The sequence below is a fragment of the Sander vitreus genome, chromosome 9, assembly GCF_031162955.1.
Source record: "Sander vitreus isolate 19-12246 chromosome 9, sanVit1, whole genome shotgun sequence".
NCBI lineage: Eukaryota > Metazoa > Chordata > Actinopteri > Perciformes > Percidae > Sander > Sander vitreus.
In genome coordinates, this window is record NC_135863.1 from 24,179,329 (window position 1) to 24,199,715 (window position 20,387).

The following is a 20,387-nucleotide window of genomic DNA, read 5'->3' on the forward strand; positions in this document are numbered from 1 at the left end:
GAGATCAGTTGCATTGTTTTTAACCAGGGCAGCAGTTTTCAGATTACATTATGTGCTTACATAATTGCAAAAGGGTTCTCGACTGCTGTAGAAAGAAGTGGCTGATCTTTAATGCAATATCTACATTGCCCATTATCAGCAACCATTCATCCAATGTTCCAAAGGCACATTCTGTTTACTAATCTGATATCATATTAAAAGGCTAACTGAGAAAACATTGGAGAACCTGATCTCAGCTGGTATTCTGTCTATACTGGAGTGGAACTTTCTAAGTGACCCCAAATTTTGACCGAGAGAGAGAGAGAGAGAGAGAGAGAGAGAGAGAGAGAGAGAGAGAGAGAGAGAGAGAGAGAGAGAGAGAGAGAGAGAGAGAGAGAGAGTCTCTCTCTTCTCTCCTCTCTCTGGTTGCAACCAAAGACAAAATCCTGCTGTCAACGTCGACAATACAAAATTAAGATATATTCATTGTGACAGTTAATTTCATTTAGACAATTATTTAAATCAAACAACTGAAATACCCAAACTTTAGGTCTTGTGAGGACAACACACAAATTGAGGATGAGAGTTTGGCGCTGTAGGCTTGTAAGGCTGTGAATGTCTAAGCAAATTCCTTCTTCCTGTTCAAGTGAAGACCCAGCCTGGCAGCACAGTGGAGACAGTGCTAAAAACCAACTGGGACCAGTCAGCCCAACCATTTCAACTGCTGGAGCTGTCTGTATGGATCAACAGCCAACCTTATATTCCTCTGCCATCGCCTTTGCTTGAGAAATGTCTAAACAAGGGGAGCCACAGTCCCTCAAGTACTGCACTACACAACTTCCTCAGCTAATGGGATCTATTGATTTATTTGACACAATGTGAATTTATGAAGCTGCCTCTTAAGTGTGAGAGTATCAAAGTGTGGCTCAAAACAAACAGACAGAGATTTAGCTTGACACTCCAGTAATCCCAAGGTGAGTATGTTCTCTCCGAGAAGGTGCCACAGCGAAAAAAAAAAAACAACCCACAATGTTCTACCATCTTAGCCCTGCAGTTCTTCCCACAGTATCAAATAGCAGAAAAGCAGATAAATTAACAATACACAACAAGCCAAATCTCACTTCCCTCAATGTGACCAACTGGCTTGTTTCGCAGAAGAACGTGAAACTAAAAAACAGCAGATTCATTAAACACCCTAAATTTCCTAAATTTGCACAGGAGAAAATAAATAGAGTGGCTTCACATAATGTCTTTGTCCGCATTACGCACTCTTTTATCCCACTGAATTCTTGTCACCCAAAGGTCATTTCCATAATAATGGTCTCCATTCTCCCTAATGGGATTTTGGCTGTGATTATGTATGCCAGCGTCTTGTGCAGACACTATCAGCCCTGTCATCCTGAATTGCACAAATGTAATTACACAAAGCCTTTGATAACTAAACAATGTAATTTACTGCTTGAGTGAAAATATATAGCGAGTTATATGACTCAAATTATACACTAAAGAAAAATGTATGACTACCATAGGTGGTATGTTGCAAAGAATACAGTGTTTTTTATAGTAAAAAAAATTTAATGCTAATGAAGGCTTTAACAACAAGAATATTGGGTGTCCATTCAAGTGATTTAAACACATATTCACAAGAATGGTATTCCTGGAAGTGAAGGAATAGATCCACATTTTTGGGAAATAGTATTTTTCGCTTTCTTGATTCTTCAAGACTTAAATATTGCACTCTTATATCTGTCTGCTAAATATAAAGCTACAGCCAGCAGCCAGTTAGCCTAGCTTAGCATAAATACCAGAAACTATTTAAAAAAAAAACTTTAATGATAATAATAATAATAATAATAATAATGACAACAACGTTAAGTGTATTCACATGTACATAATTGGGAGCCAAAATGAAACAGGAAGCTCTACTCTAGCTCTCTTTTGTTCCAGTAAAGAGAAAATCTCATTCAAACCCCTCTGACATTTGTAACTATGCTAACGTTATAGGGTTGTCAGTTTTGGTTAATTTTGCTTTGGAAAGCCTGACACCCATTAACCGGTAACTAACCGGTTAAATTTAAGAAGTAAAAAAAAAAAAAAGCTAAGCTAATCCTGGCTGTAACTTCATATTTCTTATATTCATATTTAGCAGACAGATACCATATGAGAGTGGTATTGATCTTTTCATATGTTCGGCAATAAGCGGGTTTTTTCAAAATGTTGAACTACATTGTTTCAACTAATAAAATAATACTATTGAAAATGTGTGGAAGGTATATGCACATAATAATAAACACTTGTACTAGCAGTGAACACTAAAACCAAAAAAAAGACATATGGAGACAGGGCAAGGGTTAAACTGTGAGAGTAGTGCCTTGAACTACAGGAGAGAGTGACTGTTACAATCCAAAAAAAAAACATCCCATCCTTTGTCCGAAGTTCAACCAGAGCAAAGAATATCTTGAAAAAAAATCCCCCGATCTCGCCCACAACAAACTTCTTCTTGCCCCCCTCTCCTAAAAAAGGGGAATGAGTGAAATGGCTGCAATGGGAGATTTACTGATGAAAAAGGTGAAGCGTGAACATTCGGAGTGATAAAAGGGGACAGGGAGCGAGTGACAGTTGGGTTAAGACAGAAGTCATGTTCAATAGCAGGTAGAAACATCAAACAGCGAGTTCACAGGAAACCCATGCAACCTTGTCTTGATGGAGGATTTTCTGTTGTGTGGAGTAGATTATATCTGTTCAAGCTGCTGACACGGCCTCATTTGCTGCCCGTAGTGTTGGAGGGGGATTAAACGATATAAACTTTAAAGCTTTAAACAATACCTTTCAAAATTAAATGGATTAAGGGAGGGATGTCTGATGGGGATTTCCCAAGGCTTTGTTAGTTTTAAACTCTACTCCTTTTAAAAAGGAGGGAGAAGAAGAAGAAAAAAAAAAAAACAGCAGTTAGAAATTTCTCAGGCATGTGACCGTTTTAATGAGGCTGCTCTCACGTTGAGGAGGGCAGTGGGCACAGGAGGGCTGCCAAGCAGATGGCTCTCATAAACATCATATCTGCTCTGTTTAGATACATGACTTCTCATCTCCCAACACTGACAGGAAAACAAACCCGACCATCACCACAAGCACTACCCACTTGCCCACTTTTGGCAAGCTGTGCCGGCTCGTTGAAATGGCACATTTCCATTTCTTGCATTTCTCCTTCATAACAATATGCATGAGCGGCGCAATTGAAATACATAACCTCTAATCCGTTATAAGTATACAGAGAAGATGCAGCTATTGCAGTGGTGGGTATTTTTGTTTAGTGGCAGTTAGGGTGTTGACTTTCATTGAATGTTATTATTACCATATAACTGAAAGTGTACAAATATGAAGCAAGACAGAAGTTGTTGCTATGATTAGGCATGCTCAGATGCTCCCCTCTTCAGTTGAGATGGGGAAGAAAAATGAAATATTTATATATTTATAAATATATATCAAACTTTGTTGCTGCCGCTTTGCTGTAGACATGTGACCATTCAGATGAAAGGGAGTCGGTGTCAAACTGCTCTCCAAATTGAGGACAGGCTCCACATTGCTGAGCAGACATCAGTGAGCTTAAAATCGGAGACATGTCAAGTATCGCAGGTATTAGGATGAAATCTCTCATTATCTTTCTTTAAAACATAATATGAGTGCACCACAGCATGGATAGGGAGGGTAGGGGTCTTGTAGTCACTAACGGCAACCAAAGTGAGCCCTCAGTAGTCACCTTGAATTCTATTATTAGACCAGGACAAACAACTCTAAACAGCAAGTGGATCAAGTGTGTCATGTGCAGCCTCTGATTGGGTTTAGAGAGCTAGAAGTGGTTAAAATAAGCACTGCTATGATCACGTAGGGTCAAAGAGATGACATGAATAGCAGAGCCTATAGTGAACAAAGAAGCAGCCTCTGAAGAGAAAATGCCAAAACTGCGGCTGTCAAAAAGTCACAGGGAATTCAGAGGCCAACAAAAGCCTATTTATCTAACTCTATCAGGAAAAGTGGACAGTTTGAGCGTGGTAGCCTTGACAGCAGTGGGATTCCCTTGTCATTTCCCAAGGTCCACACACACACACTTGCACATACACCCACAGACGCATGTAAGACCATTATTCAGTACTGCTTGTCAATTGTACCTTTTCAACCCGGATCAATGAGTCGCCTTGCACCAGGGGCCTGTATCAGTGCCAGTCATTAACATGTGAGTGCCACTCTATCAGCCCCAGCTCCAAATAAATCAAAGGGTCGGCCACAGAAGAAAAGGGGCTAATATTTCCTCAATAACCCCAGAGGGACACCATGGAGAGATGCAAATTGCCTCCCAGGAGACCCCGGGGGATGTGAAGGAGAAACTTGCTGGGAGGCAACGGGAAGCTAATGAGTATAATGGTAAATGTATACAAGGAGAGGGAGAAAACCCTCTATTCATACCAATTAATACAATCTTATCAATGGAGTGTACTGTAGAAGGAAGGCCCATGTCTAACCCCTTGCCCTCCTCCCCACTTCCACCTCTCAAGCATCTGTATTATTCAACACGGGCCAGGCTACGGTCATTAGCCCTGTGGGAGGCTGGGCCAGGCCTGGGGAGTTAAGGAGATTTTAAAAACCACTCACTCCTCACATCAAAACAAATTGTGCCAAATCAAAGGGGCTAAAAATGTCCTTTCTCGGAGGGGCGAGGGAGGGAATCACCATTGTTGTAAAGGCCGCGTTCTGCAGCGTCAAAGTACAAAGATACAAGACACAAGACAGCATTAGATAGAAGTAGCTTCATCATTCATGCAGCATTTAAGAAAAAAAGGGATTACTGATGATTAGAATGTTGTGACATGAAATAATACTTTTTTTGAACCATGATTGTGTTACATATCTTTGAATAATAACTAGAAAATGATGGCATCAATACATTGGATTGATTTGATGCAGCTTAACAATGTGACATTTGAAATGTTATTTTTTTTCTATATCATTAGCAGAGTAAACAGGATTTTTTTCAGTTTCTTGTTAGAAACAAACGCTTAGCTCATTGAAAATGAAAACAGTAATCCATTGCAGCTGCTGACACCACACCAAAAACCTGATGAAAACATAACTAACCCACACGCCAACACGTTCAAACACACTGTGAAAATCTCGAGTACCAAAAATTATATTTTCCTCTAACAAGTGAATTGTTTTATACATTGTGGTGCAGAAATCTGTTTTGATGTGTCTTTGTGTATGTATTTCTAGATAAGTAACGAAACAAGTCAATCTGTGCAGGGAACTAGTTACAGTAATCTCACCCCATTGGCAGATTTTTATTTGTTAAATTTGTTAACAGGATTTTTTTTTAAGATGGAGATTTTCTTGCAGTGCCTGAACGCATTTCTGGCTTTCTTGTATCTAACCCTATATAGATTAAGCCACACCAGGTCGGAGTTGAACCCGCGGCCGCTGCGTCAAGGAGTTAACCTCTATACATGGGCACTCTACCAGGTGAGCTAACCAGGCACCCAGTCTGACATTTATTTAATTTGTAAAGTACATAACTGTTTTGCTGGACACGGATATGACGTAGTCGCAATCAGCAGTACCGTATAAACAGAAAATATTCAGGTGAATCATTGGTAGAAATAAATAAATACTGATTCTGGGGAAAAGAATGGTTGCAAAATCACGATGCATATGATTTTTGATTATTACTTAGTATGATTACTTTACTTTAGGTGCCCTGTGCAGTTGTGATGGTCAAACAAGGTTACCTCTTGATCTATACGGCAGTACAGCTGAAAGAAATCGAAGTGGTATGCAGTTTAAGGAAGCATTTGAACTACCTGAATAGGGCAAACAAATGCATCAAAAGCAGCAGAAGGAAAAAACAATGCCTCGATCTATCATTTTGAAGGTCATTTATCAAGGTGGCGAAATATACCTGACACCAGGAGGATTTGCCTTCCAGAAATCACCGAGGGGACTCAAATGAAGGTTAATCGCTATATAACTTTCTACATGTCTAATCCTATACTCCAGATTTCATTGAGCATAGCGGTAAAAGCCCTCCGTCAGCAATAACTGTGCCTAACCTGTGCCCCGCATGCTCAAAGCTCTAAAATATCACATCCAACTCTGAGAATAAGTGGGGAAATTAATGAGGAAAGTGCTGAGCTCAACCTTAGATAGGTATCACAGAAAGGGTGAGCAGCTCGCAGCTCATGTATAATAGAAGCTTGCTAATCCGAACCCTCCAAGATAGAGGTTGTTTGGACTTTGGAGAAATGTTCAGAGGGATAAATACTGATTTGACATTCTTGTAGACTTGGGTCTGACCTAAAATATACCAAAACTGGCAAGTATATTTAGTTAGCCTGGTAATCTAGATTTAACTATTAGTTTATTGACAATTAATTGAGTTAAGATACATTAAGAAGAAAACCATAATTATCAACATTATTATAATATATCAGTATATTCTTTAGTCATAACTGCATGTAATTATGATTTTTGTACATGATTTACTTTCAGGTTTCATAACATGACAACCCTGTATATAAAAGGTTTTTTTAATGACAAGCTATTCTTTGTGTCCATCCATCATTTATTGTATAAGCATGAATTCAATTGAATGTAATTACACAGTGCACATTAACTGATTTTGCTTTTCAATGTATCATCCCCTTGAGCGAGGGCTGAGCAAATCAGTGATCGTATTCTGCCCCTTAGTGGAGGAAATGCTCCATAACCTGAGTGAAGCAGGATAATAGGAGGCTTGATCTGCAGAGGCTGAGCAGCAGGCTGGATTGTGGACATCTGCAGCTCATGACCTAGTGCTTCACTCAGCCTTTGATGGACCAAAGCAATCTCACCGGCCCCTTAGATTTAAGTAGCTGAAATCCGTCTTTCCTTTAAAACAAGTTTCTCTCCACGAAGTCACTCCTATGGCTCTTTAAAAGCCCAGTGACACTTTAAATGTAAATTCAGGTATGTGAACATAAAAAAAACTGAACTAAAAGTCAGTAGCAACTAAACAGAATGACATGGCTTCAAAAGCTGCTTGCTGTTGTTATATAATCAGGCTGCATCATGTGCAGAGAATCACAACCAGAGAATGAACCCTGAACCCTGGAAATTCATCCAAAATATGTTCCTGCAAATCCCTCTCAGTAGAGCTGTCGAGACAAATCAAGGAAGCAAAAAACCTCCTCATAACGCCGAACTGTTTGTTACTGCAGCAGTAGTGAATTTTCACTAATATGAACTAAAATGTAAGCAGGTAAAAACCGAAATGTCAGTATGAGGGTTGGAATTAGATGCAGTTGCACAATGCACACACACACACGTGTATTTGGTTAATCGATTATTGTTTGGGCCGGTAAGTGTCACAAACTAGTAAACAATAACCATCATAATTGTCCAGTCCGAGGTGACATCTAATTGCTTGTTTTGTCCAACCTACAGTCAGAAACCCAAAAAGACTCGGTTGACTATCACTTGAGACAAAGAAATGCAGCAAATATTCACAATTGAGAAGCTGCAACTAGGAAATGTTGCAATTTTTGTCTGAAAATAATCAATCAACGATTCATTTTCTGGCATTTAAATCATGTGATGTATGTAGGGCAGTGTAGAGCCTGTCCTAAAAGATCCTCATTTAAAAAAGGGCCAACATCACAAATCACAATCATTAAAAATAAATATTGAGGGCGCCTAGTTAGCTCACCTGGTAGAGCGCGCCACGCGCCCATATACAGAGGCTCAGTCCTTGACGCAGCGGCCGCAGGTTCGGTTCTGAACTGCGGCCCTTTGCTGCATGTCATTCCCCCTCTCTCTCCCCTTTCAAATCTTCAAATCTAAGCTGTCCTTTCAGAAATAAAAGGCCTAAAAATGCCACAAAAAAATAAATAAAAAATTAATAAATATTGAATTGGAAATTAACTGTTAATTAATAATTAATTAATTAGTTACCGTTTAGTAATGACCAGCACTGAAACATCTATGAGACAATAAGGCCAAAAAACTATATAGGATGTATTTTGCAGAATAACATATGTAAATAAACATAATAATAAAATAAATAAACATCATAATGTAATGTAATAATTACCTCATAAGAGCAATACATGAATGACTGATTTAATGATTAAGATCATGAGGGTATAATTTCAATGTGGTGACAATTTCAACATCAAAAATCACAATAGTGGCTTACATTTTAAGAAAATTAAACAAAGACTAGGGTATTGTAATTGTATCAGTGATTCTGTTTCACACTGGAGAATAATCAACAGCCAGCTTGTCACTCCCTACAACCTGCCAAGTGTAGGAGTGGAAGCACTGACACATGTAACTGACATCTCAGATTTAATTTGACTGGTAATCACACCCAGCTATAGTTTCAGAGTATTTCACACATCTGAGCTACAGTTTCAGGTGTTAAGCCGGTAAGGAGACGTACAACTGTGCCCGAATGATAACACCTCTTCAAAGACGGTCACATTTTTGGGTTTATGCTCTGCCATTGTGATTGTAATGATGATAATACTAACAAGAACATGCGGACTCCACACAACACACATCTTCTTGCTTTTCAATTAAAACGCAATCAACACTCGGTTTAAGCTCAACGTAACCGGCTCAAATTCTTTCATTTCAGTTCAGTGGCTATTTGAAACAAGTTATAAACATATGTCGCTTCACGGCAAGTAACCTTCTTGTGATTCTTGTCTGAATCATAAACCGTAAGCTGATTGTAGCACTTCTACCAAGAGACAACATTTTACTAATACCATCAGTGTTTGTCAAATTTGAGAAAGTGGATCTCAATAATCATGCCGACTAATTTAAACTGAAGGAAAAAAAAACAGTCAATGTGAAGCCGACTTACCAGTCTATGTTGAAGCACTGATTCCACCACATGGCTCTTAGAAAACACACCTGTAACAGAGAGAACATGTTCTCTAACTTTGTTAATGAAGCCCAAAGCTGCTCACTACACAGATCACTGTGACTTCCTTTAAAAACTAAAAAAAGATTTCAGGTTTCAGTAAGATTTTGTGATTACATCTGACACACCCTGCCTCTGTCAAATTCAGCCTCTGTTTTGGGATTCAAAACTAAAAGCTGAGGACATCACTTCCTGTAAGATACCTCCACACAAGGACACGAGGAAATGTGAGTTTAGCAGGGTAAGGTAATGAGTGCTTAAATGATTAGTTAATTATTCGATTGAAATTACCCTTTGTGTTGTTTTTTTCGACATTGGCTTTACTTCATAAATGTTTGGGGTCCAGACCTTTCTTTTCTTCAGATTTTTTTATTAAAACTAGTGCAGTGGCTGTTTGAGGGGGAAAAAAATTGTCTTTGTTTGATAACGTTAAAATTAATGTATATTATTTTCTGATTGTTTGACAGGGGTTATGTTCTAAAGCACAAATAATCATCAAACACCCGACATAGGTTTACTGTGGAGACAGACACTCTTAGATTCATTCTCCTCCTCTGCATTAATTTATGTTTAGCCTCGCTGTGCTGTTTTAACACTTGGCCCCACCTAGGGGGTGCGCCCCCCCCCCCAGTTTGTGAACCACACAGTGTGTACATAACGCACAACTAATAAATATGTCCCATAAATCTCAAGAGCACACTTGACACGGCACTTCCTTGGTTTCTCGGCAATATATCCACCAAGTGTAAAGTCGATCCGATAAACGTCTGTCGAGAAATTCAAAGGATGGACAGACAGACAGAAATGATCATGAGGCATTTCTGTCACCGTTTTGGCGTAGAGAGGAGGGGCTTGAGGGGAGGGACAAAGAGGGCATGGTTTTGGAGAATTTGCATATAATTTGCATACTGGCGAGAGACCGCACCTCCACAGGCATCCTCACAGATGCGGTATAACAACATATCTGCAATGGCGTCCACAAGTTCACCTGGAACCCTCAAATCTCAATTAAGTCCGTTTATCGCTACCATTTTTTTCCACATAGAAGCGGGCTGGTTTACTCTTAACTTTTAATATAAGCTGGGCTGTTTTGGCAGAGGTTAGCTAAACAAGCGCTAACGCTAGCTAATACCACATCAGCTAGCCCACTTGGGGGTTTAAAGTGATATTAATAGTGTTTTTGTATTTATCTTGTAGGGTGGAGCGCTTGTGCCGTGATGTGTCAGTCTTTAAGAGGATTGCCTGCTACATCCCTCCAACAGTCTGCATTTATTTCAGCCCGGTCTCATGGCAGTTCTTGATATGGTCACGTTATTGAATCTATTGATTCGTGGACAGGACACGATAATGTCATTTTGTTCGTGTGGTGATTACGGATTTTAAAGCAATGTATTTCAATGGGAAGCATATTTCATGATCACAGAACGATGAGGGTAGCTAGAAGTATTTATAAGGCGAAACTCCACGCAGGGAGGGTGGTCGGGGTGGTGGATGGGTCAAACAACACAGGACTTTCACCCCGGCGAGTGGGGATCGCGTCCCACGTGTTGCAGTTCCTATATAAATATAATATAAAAATGCAGAAGGCAATTTTTTTATTGTGCATGTCTCAGGCTGTCCACTGAGCTAGCTGTAACAGCTTGAAGTGTATAAAGTAAGATGTAAACAGTAAACAATAAGTACCCTGCATCATCTGTAACTTGGAAACAAAATAAGACAATCAGTTACTAGTGTGATATGGGAGACATGCACTGCTCTCATATGTGAATGCACAGAGCAGGGATGTTAAAAGAGCAGCTTCGTTACACAGAGCAGTTGACGAGTTTTGGCGTTAGCTTCACACGCTAACGGTGAAGCTAACAGCTAACGGCGGCGCTAACAGCTAATAGCGGAGCTAAGAGCTAACGGTGGAGCTAACAGCTAATACCGGAGCAAACAGTGAAGCAAACGGGCCTGGAGGCCATTTGTGGTCGAGGCAAGAAGGGATACAGCTACGTCCGTGTTTGGTTCTATATGGAAGGGACTAGTTTGCTTCGTGTGGACTCTCTGGACTGACTGACTCGACATGTAGGCGGAGCTCGGGAGCTTCAGAGCTAAGGGCAGGGCTACAGATTAGGTGTCCCTAAAGAACCGCGTGTCTAACAGTAGTTCCGCATTACATTAATTATTTGCATATATTCTCCGTGTAAATTCATGAACCGAACCGAGACGCCCGTACCGTTTCGGTTCAATACGAATACATGTACCATTCCACCCCTACTCGCCAGTATGCTAATTATATGCAAATTATCTGTAAACCACGCCCTCTTTGCCCCTCCCCTCAAGCCCCTCCTCTCTACGCCAAAACGGTAACAGAAAGTTAAAACTGAAAACCAGTGATGTTGTAAAAAACAGACAAAGAAAAAATGTAGATTGAAATTGATCATAATGCAAAAAAATTTCAAAATGAAATATGATTGTGAGATTATAACTTTTTGATGTTTCTGTTTTATATTTCAATTCAACATTTGTCAGTATAATATTTGTTGTTTCAATGCCAATTTTTATTTTCAATACCACAGGTTACTGTCACTGTTCTAGCTCCATACTTTTCTCTGTTATATTTAAAATGTTTATGTAATAACTTTGAATTTGACAGTTGGTCAAAGTAATTTCATGACACTCACCTTGGGCAAAATTTTCACACACATATATATATATATATATATATATATATATATATATATATATATATATATATATATATATATATATATATATATATATATATATATATATAAGAAGAACTTGCGTTGAATCAAAAACTGTGCCATATACACTCGAAAAGGTAAACCCATCCCACCATGGTTTTCTTTTCTGGGTAAAACAACTGTATATAAACTATAATAAACTATTTAATTTAATGAATAATTTCTTATTTTCTTCAGTGTTTTGACAGTGTTTGGGTAGTTACTCAAAAAAATGATGTACTGTCCCTGAACCGTAATGTTGTCATGTATCTAGATACGTATCAGATTGTCTTATACGGGAGAGATGCACACCCCTTGTAACTGTAATGCGTTACATTACTGCGTTACAGACAAATGTAATCTGATTACAGCAACGCGTTACCCCCAACACTGTAAACAGATATGCAATGATGATTGCTGGGTAATATGTATGTTGATGTTGTCCAATGTCAAGTGTCTATTCGATCATGTGATGATATAATGTGATATACGTTCGTTCTTCAGACAAAACAAGCTTTTACTGACCCAGTCTTGACGTCTGAGATATTATGACAATTTTCACTATTTTCTGACAATGTAACACAACAATGGAATTGTTAATGGAATAATCTTTGGTTGCTGCTCTAATGAGAACTGGCATTTATATTTCCATGTCATACGACTGAAAACAGAAAACTGAACAGCTCAATATATGTTCATTACCAAGAGAAATAACTGATAGTTTTTAATTTCATGCAGATGATTTAATAAGTCAAAGTAGTGATTCAGTCGGTGTGATTATATTAAAACATGCCGCCCCCATTTCCTCACCTCTGACATCTTTTTTCAGACCTCAATGTTCTTGGTACATCCACCTGATTACTAAAATATCTCATCTCTGCAGCTGTTCCTCAGCTGAGTTGCTAATTCAGGCCAGTGTATTCCCATTTAAGTAGTCCCAGGTGTTTTCATTTATAGCTGTGTAAGCAGCCAGCCAGACTGCAGAGAACACATAACTGTTTGCTATGCTGAGCATTCAGGGACTTCAGGCATCTTGGTTAAAATATTTGACCTTGTAAAGTGACATATAATCAATTTGTGGATAACATGCCTCGAACCATCTGATTTATTTAGTCGAGCAGTTGACTCCTTTACTCTCGGTGGTATACTAATGCAGTGAAACCTACACTAGGCTGTTAAGCTGCCACTGACTTCTTCCTATAGATATGTAAGCTCATCCTTAGACACCTGCAAGGAGTGAAGGACTCACTTATGTAGGTCTACACTTTGATTTTGCAAAACCTCCATTCCTGAGCTGATAACTGATATACGAGCATAAGATACCCACTCGCTGTCTGCAGTAGAAACAATACTAATTTTAAACTACGCTTAGCTATGCTGTCATAAATTTAGTTTGATGATTGATGAAAATGACATCTATCTAATAAAGCGAGACGTATCTGTATGTATGTATGTATGTATGTGTGTCCGTGTTTGGGGGCATGGTTGGTGGAAAGGTAACCTGCATGTCACACGCAGACGCCACATGTGGAGCGCTTTACAACAGCGTGGGGGGTGGTAGTCAAAAGGTTACCCCTTTGACTCTTTTCCTGCTTCCAATGTTATCTAAATATGCATATTAGGTGGTTCGGGGTCCTTCTGTAATTAATTTTGGGGTACAATTTGGTTTTGAATAATTCTACAAGCAATCGGCCCGTTCCAAACAGGCCCATTTTCAAACGGGCGCTGTATCAGTATTGCAAAAGAAAGATTCACATATTATTGATATGAGGATTCTGACAGGACACCATTGACCAAATGTGTCGATGGATGCGTGGATGGATGGATGGATGAATTTTAAATGATATGGATCGTCTGATAATATTCACAAGCAACACCCTTGGTAAAGCAGAATACAAACTCCCAGAGTCTCAATTAAGACTATGACTGGCGCACGCTCAGTGTATCATGGACAGCAACGTAAAGCTGGTAGTAAGAGCTAAACAGCCATGAGAAGCTACAGTCAGACTCAATTTCTCACAGGGAGTCCGGCGGTGGAGTTTTGACAGTCACTAGAGAGTTAATGTGGGTAGTCGCGCATTGCCAGACCTATCTCCACAGCGCTGCGGAGTAAGGTCTGGCCCCTCCACACATACATTCCTGTATAGGAGGGAAAAAAAACGCTCTGGGTTGTTTGCATTTCTTTAAAACAATCACAATCGTCTTGGGTGGCACTAAGCTCAGGTCGAAGAGCTGTCGAAGAGCTGGCTCTGCAAAATGGTTTCGGGAAGGAACTTGTTTTGGTGGAACAAAACCCCACAGAAGACAACATCACATACAATTAGGGCTGCACAATTAATCGCAATTTTATCGAAATCGCAATATGGACTAGTGCAATATTCAAATCGCAGGGGGGTGCAATATTTGTTAAAGGCAAAATATGTGTCAAACCATTCTGAATGAAGTAGTGTGGTGCTGCAGAGACGTCCCGGCCTACAAATCCTATCCTACAGACTAAAAAAATTAATCTTTGTGGGGCGACCTCTAGCTCACCCAGTAGAGCGTGCGCCCCATGTAGGCTGAGTTCTTTGCAGGGGCCCGGGTTCGAATCTGACCTGCGGCCCTTTGCTGCATGTCATCCCCTCTCTCTCTCCCCCCCTTTCCTGTCTATCAACTGTCTCTATCGAATAAAGGGAAAAGCCCTTAAAAAAAAAAAGTTTTCATATTTTTCAATGAAAATGAGAATAATGACAAAAGTGATCATTCCCTCCAATATCATGACTCAAATCGCAATCGCAGTATCAGTCAAAATAATCGCAATTAGATATTTTCCTCATATCGTGCAGCCCTACATACAATATTAAAATCGCAAAAGTTAACTGTTTACTCAATACAGTAACATGACCTATATAAATTAGCTGGATACATGGTTTGCTCTTACCAGTGTATTGCCGTTTATATTTTGTCCTTAGCAAATCCCCGCCAATCGGTCTCAAAACTACCCAGTGTGACTATACCAAAAATGATGACTTCGATACCCTGTCTAAATGTCTCAATACAGATGCTGAAAAAGGTTTGAGACACCATGGCCACTGCAAGAATCAGAGTTGTCGGAAAAAAAACGCCTACGGGACTTACTGTAACGGTGCGTTCAATTGCAACTCGTAAGCTCATGGTGTATTCAATTCTTTTGTAACGTATACTGTCATCTATTGTCGTTTAACAGCAATTGACTGGTGAAATAAATTATTGTTAGAAGTTATTGGTCTGGTAATTTTAAATAATTTAAACTTGACCATACTTGACTTAACAAGTTGTTGTTTACTGTCACCGACATTGTGCTTTTTCTTTTTATTTTATTTTTTTAAGTATTGGTTAAGGCACCGTTTAGGCACTGGCATTATCGTTTTAGCACCGGTATCGGAAAAAAAACAAAATGAGTGCTCTTTGGTGGATTTTGTGTTTAAAGGATTACAGGAAATGCTTGTTTATTTATTTATTGACCGCAAAAAAAGTTAAAACTTAAGTAAAGTTAAGTAACTTCAGGTCCCATAGAAAATTGAAATAATGACCAATGAAACATATGAATATAAGACTTAAGCTTGATAGCTTAATCAAATGTATTTCTGACATTAATACTGGTGGTTCCAATCCAAATAAAATAAAATAATACACTAAAGTGCAAATGTAAATGTAGCGCTCTAGAATCTTTGGTCCTGCGCCAGCGACAAGATGTTGGAATAAAACATCATTGGTCATTTCTATGACAATTTGTAAAACAACGTAGCTAATATTGAAGAAATGTATTATTATTATTATTGTCAATTAAAACTTTTTTTTTTTGTTTACACTGAAATAGTAATATCTATGTAATTAGACTTCCATGGAAAGGGGATATCTAATTATCTAACAGCCAGTGTGGGAAATATTAAGTGATGCAGGAGCCAGAGACAGATGAGGTCACGACACTAACACAAGCACTATTTGTTTTTACGAGGTAAGATTTATATATTTAGCAGCCTATATGGATTTTTTTTTTTTTTTTCAAAGAAGCAGTCTCCTCTCTTCGCGTCTCTAACGTAACCTCTCTCACCCAAGTGAGGGAGCGGTACCACAGCGTGTGGCAAATGTCGCGGTCAATTTGTGAAGAGACCAAATACAAAAGCACTGCCGAGGTCTATCAACACAGCTCCGCCGACCGGAAGTGCAGGCAAGGTTAAGAGCGTAAAACAAAGAGAGAAGGGCTAACGTTAGGCTAAGGCTAACTCCTTATCGGCTGTCACTTTCCTTGCCAATTTATGGTCTTTATTCTCTATTTAGCAAACAAAACTAATGATCCTCGGCTGCAGATCACCACTCGTAAATGTACAGTATTATGGACTGCAATATCATGATTTTCACAGAAACATGGTAACAACAGCGCTGTGCAACAGCATCTGTGAATGATGAGTGTGACGCTACAAAAGCGAGACACACGAGTGTAGATGATGTTAACGTTACCTACCCACCAGTGACGGACTGGTAATCTGGAATTTGGGCAGATGCCAGAGGGGCTGCGGGCCCTCGTGGGCCGTTTGGGCCAGCCGGCCAATCAGAGAGCCGATTGTCACAGCCATGCACAGCCTTAATTGTAAACGGCGGCCCGTGTCATTTCTCTCGGCCCCCTTTCAAGGGTCGATAATGTTATTTTGCCAACTGATGGCCGAACTTCTCCAAGTCACTCACTCCATATCAGTATAGTAATCTGATCAATATTTATACCACATACAAGTCTCTCGATATCACAGTCATGGTTACCCTCTACAGTCTAATACAGTCACAACCTTTTACATCAGTATGCATTGTTTTGTAGCAAAATTACTTACTCAGATCAGATGTTCAAAAACGTGCATGGTTTGAAGTAAAAGAAATCTACCTGCATTTTTTTATTTGATTATTTGTTTGCAAAAGTTAAAATGAAGCAATGCCTTCTGGGAATTTCAAGACAGAATCGAGTAGACCGCGTCTGCGTCAGCGTGGTTGTTGGAAGTTGAAGACTGGAAGTTGGAAGCTATACTGTTGACAAAAATCGAGGCATCAAGCGACACAAGGGGGGGGCGGAGAAAAAGAGAGAAATATAAGAGAGCACTGTTGGCGGACGGTGAAAAATGCTGCAAACTGACTGATTTGTTTTTAAAATCAAGTTCTGCTTCAGCTAGCACTAGCACTAATACTGCTAGCATTAATGTTAGCGACACATCTGAGCCAGCACACCAGGGAGAAAGACAGGACAGTGAGGAATATGAGGAAGAACAAAACGAGCAACAGGATGAAGAGATAGACATGGATAACGAATCTATGGAACTAACCAACACAGAACAACAAGCCTGCTGTGGGTCTGAATGTGGATTACCAGAAGCAACAGAAGTGGAGACCAATGCTGCAGGAGGGAGTGTAGCAACAAGTACAGTAAGTGTACTAGTACAGTAAGTAAGTCGGCGACTGAAATAGTTGACATGTAAGACATGTTTTTGTTATGGAGCGGCTGGCTCTAATGACCCTGATTTTGTATGGATTGGGGTTTGTGCATTGATATGTCTATGTTTTGGTGCAGTAGTTTATAGCATGGGAGTTTACATTCACCATCACTGGGGCTATCAAAAGTGTGTGTTCTTTCCGTGCGTCAAAAGTTCTATCTGCGAGTTGCGCAACCCGCACAAGCGACATTGTCGAATATGTCGACTAATCGTTACAGCCCTACTACAGTCCTCATAAATCGACCGGAGTTTAGAATGCCAACACAAAGAAAGCAGAAGGTGGTGAATATCCGGCCTAAAATGAGGGACATCCGGCAGAATTTCCGGCGGCACCTGAACAATCCCAGAAGTGGAACGTCATCGATATAGACTACTTGCTAATCAATGTCATTTGCATCATTACAAATTGCATTGTGCAATTGTTAGCGGAAAGTAAACAGAAAGAAAGTATGCCACAGAGATTTCCGTTCTTTTGTAGTGGATACATTTTAGACACTTAAGAAAGTAAAAAAGGGGATGGTAAATATAGTCTTGTCTTTATTATATGCTGGCTCTGTAGTTTTGTCGTTGAAGAACTTCCACAGTTTTAGGTATGTATTTTTTGTTTTTAAATCCATGCTTTGATTACATTACAAAATGTGCTTATATACTGTTCATCTTTTGCTGTGCTTGCTCTGCACTTAGCATTCTGCAGTACTATCTCATCTTGACTTGCAGGTTAATTAGAGTTCAACTTTGCTTTAGCCACTGACATTACTTTTGGCATTAACATCTTCCCTACAATATGGTTCTCATAATTTCCCCACAACCACACATTATTCTCAAAATCACTAATGGGCCATTTAAAGTCAGCGATATGAAACTTACTTCCTTTACTAGTCATGTAGGCTAGTTCTACTTCAATGGTTTGCATGGGCTATATCCTACATAAATATCAACGTAAAAATCAACTTAATCTCGTCTAAACTCAAAAACACCTATTTGTGCTTTCGTACAAAGGGAAACAATTTAGCTAGATAGCAAAAAGCTGCCTCAACCAGCTGTGACTTTATTTTGACAGGCTATGCGACAGTCAGCTAGCTGCTCTGCCCACAGGCTGAGCCACAAAGGCAAAACTGTATCAGCAACGTCTTGGAGAAACACTTAATGTAGCAAAAGCGAACCAATTAAAGTTGAGGTAAGACTAGCTGCAGCTTTCTCAGTAATCGGTCACACACTGCAGTGTTTTAATACCTTGACAGAGACCCACGACAGCGACACATCGCTGACTAATGAACATACCTGGCAGCAATGTATCCCTGCGCACATCAAACTGTACATCAGGCTGCAGTAACACCTACCTCAGGACGACGACTCATGTCCTTAAGTTTGTCATTGCACCCATAGCACCTGACACGGTTACTCGCCTTTACCTCTGTTAGACTGTCGCCATTTTGCTTTAAAAATCACGCAGGTTGCACTCTGGTCCAGAGGAGAGGGATGTTCACGGCGGAGGTAGAAGAATGAGCGTCACCCAAACTGCACACTGACCCTTTATGTCCACTTCATTCTTCGCCATTCAATAGCTTACATTTAGACCTGCTCACATTAATAACTTAAACACATTAATTAAAGCGACAAATGTTTTGTTTTTGAACTTGGAGGATACCAGAATGTGACAACACATTTCTTTTTAAAGTTTGTAAGTGACATGATGTGAACGACCTTTTATTGCATAAAGGGATAGATCAGATTTTTTGAAGTGGGATTGTATGAGGTAGGCTACTACGGTGGCCGACATGGGGCAAACGCCCTGAAACTTAAGGAAACACACGCAAATAGACAAAACACAAGCAAATTAAGAAAACAACTTCATTCATTTGACAACACATGCGCAGCATTCAGCAAACGCACTGCAAATACACACAATACAACCAAATACATAAACGCACTGCAAATACACACAACACAACCAAATACATAAACGCACTGCAAATACACACAACACAACCAAATGCATAAACGCGCTGCAAATACACACAACACAACCAAATACATAAACGCACTGCAAATACACACAACACAACCAAATGCATAAACGCGCTGCAAATACACACAACACAACCAAATACATAAACACACTGCAAATAAAAAACGATGCAAAAAGAAAAGCACGCAAACCCCGAAAAAAGAAGCGATGCAAAAAGAAAAACAACTTCATTAATTTGAAAACACACGCGCAGCATTCAGCAAACGCACTGCAAATACACACAACACAACCAAATATATAAACGCGCTGCAAATACACACAACACAACCAAATACATAAACGCACTGCAAATACACACAACACAACCAAATATATAAACGCGCTGCAAATACACACAACACAACCAAATACATAAACACGCTGCAAATATGAAACGCAGCTAAAAGAAAAGCACACAAACACAGAAAACAAATGCAACAAAAAAACGCAGCATCCAGATTACACAACGGAAGTTCTCCAGACCTCTAGAGGGAGCAGCTAGTGGAACAGCTTGATTTTTGACCCCACGGGGAGAGAGAGAGAGAGAGAGAGAGAGAGACTGCATAGACTGTAAATATTAAGTCTATGTTTGAGATATGTTTTCTCCCGTTTGGTGGGTGTGTCTCGGCTCAGGTCACAGGTGATACTCAATCAGCAGAGACGTCTGTAATAAAACATTTAAAACTGCATCAGCGTTTAACGTTTACGTTTGTTTAAGTCATATTACATGAGAGGGTTTAATTTTGAGGTCTGAAAGGCGCATTACTGAAGTATAGGCCTCCTCAAGTGTAATATTGTGATTATATATTAACAACGGTTACCAACAAAATAAGTGATCAATCTGTATTCATATTGTGGAGCAATTCGCTCTTGAAATACAAAAAACAGACAGGATTTCTAGTCCCTCCCTGTTTAGTAAACCAGCCAATTTACCGTGGGATTTATCAAACTGAATAAATCCCGTTCGCACATATAAACACAAAACTGCTTTGCTAACTCCAACGCGTTGTAACTAAGACATCTGCTGAAAAAGTTATTGTATTTATTAGCATGATTGCCGTACTGTTTAGTTCACAAACATCCAAAACACCAAAGTACGAAGACATAGGGACCAGACGCCAGCTTTTATTTTGAGAACTTCCGTTGTGTAATCTGGATGCTGCGTTTTTTTGTTGCATTTGTTTTCTGTGTTTGTGTGCTTTTCTTTTTGCATCGTTTCA

General features: G+C 39.5%; 1 protein-coding gene across 3 annotated transcripts in view; it reads right to left on the reverse strand.

Annotated features, from left to right (window-relative positions):
- The window catches only part of znf644b (zinc finger protein 644b), a 38,208-nt gene extending 19,611 nt beyond the window's left edge, over positions 1 to 18,597 (reverse strand). For all 3 annotated transcript variants that reach the window (XR_013502538.1, XM_078259417.1, XM_078259416.1), the window contains exons 1-2: positions 18,500 to 18,597; positions 8,876 to 8,925 (exon numbers count right to left, since the gene is read on the reverse strand). The gene's annotated coding sequence lies outside the window, so the exon portion shown is untranslated. The remainder of the gene's footprint in view (positions 1 to 8,875; positions 8,926 to 18,499) is intronic.
- Between the last annotated feature and the right edge of the window lie 1,790 nt (positions 18,598 to 20,387).